Consider the following 1,257-nt stretch of genomic DNA (forward strand, 5'->3'; position numbering starts at 1 on the left):
CAACTATGAAATGGCTTTGCCCTATCAGACACCCCCCATCTATGAAGCAGCTCTCCCAGATGATCACTGCCGGTGAAGCTGACCCTCATTGGAAGCCGCTAGGAGCCTGGAGTAGGGAACCGAGGTGGAGACATGGAGGGATATTCAGGGATCTGTGTATATGGGTGCAGGGACGGGCTTTACCCGGGGTCCGTCACAGGGCTTCTTCAGGGTGTCTCCTATTGTATATTACATGTCGCTGTGTGCAATAAAGAATGTCGCAATGACCACCCATTGTGTGTCTCTTAAAGGGGAACTACAGCTCATATCATATTGTTTCAAAGCTGACACATTGTATGGAGAGAAGGAGTGATTGTCCAGGTAAAGAAAAAATAACTATGTCCCCTAATGCCCCTCCGTCAGTTATGAGGGTGACGGAGATCACGATGTACCTACTTAGGCCTTCTCTTCAATAATAACAGTTATACGATACAAAAGACGCTCATAATTGGGGGTCACATTGACAACGAAGGTTGTGTTGTATATTCCATTACACCAGAAAGGGTCAAATACAAAGACTTTGGTGTACAACCCAAGAGATTGTCTGGTAGGCTGCTTGGTGGGGTAGGAAAAGGTGGAGATGGGAGATGGAGTGGTACGGAAGCAGGAATTCTGAGGCTGGGAAGTGTATCCGAGAGATTGGAACCAGCCGACTTTAGTCTATGGGTGTTGAAGGTTTAGTAATCCGCAAAGTCGGGAGGCTGATAACGCTGTGACCGGGGACCACATTTTTAAAAGGAAGTCATTCTACGTTCACTATTATCATTGACCATCATCCTAGTTCTCTAGAGCTGACCCCATGAGAGGTCAATGTAACCGATGTCCATGGCACATCACTGAGCTCGGTCGCAGAATCGTCGCTGTCGTCACTTTCAGTGCCTGACGAGGAATTTCCCAACGAACCGCCATCGCTCAGATCTGCGAGCGATTCTAATTCACTATCGCTGTTTTCTAGCTGCTCTAAAACCGCTTTTGACCTAAAACAGCGACGATTCTGCGACCGAGTTCAGTGATGTCACAGGAGTTCCAGCACAGCGCTGTGCTAGGACTCCTGTATTGGAGGTGACAGGGGGTCAATAAAGAGAACCTGTCACCTTCAATTGCTATCACACAGGGGGATTGTTAGCTCCTGTGTGATAGCAATAAAGTTAGGTGTAAAAAAAAAATTGATAACATTTTTTAAAATAAATAATAATAAAAATAATATGAAATAATTAA

Source organism: Nanorana parkeri, unplaced genomic scaffold (assembly GCF_000935625.1).
Source record: "Nanorana parkeri isolate BGI_ZX_2015 unplaced genomic scaffold, ASM93562v1 scaffold2974, whole genome shotgun sequence".
Classification (NCBI taxonomy): domain Eukaryota; kingdom Metazoa; phylum Chordata; class Amphibia; order Anura; family Dicroglossidae; genus Nanorana; species Nanorana parkeri.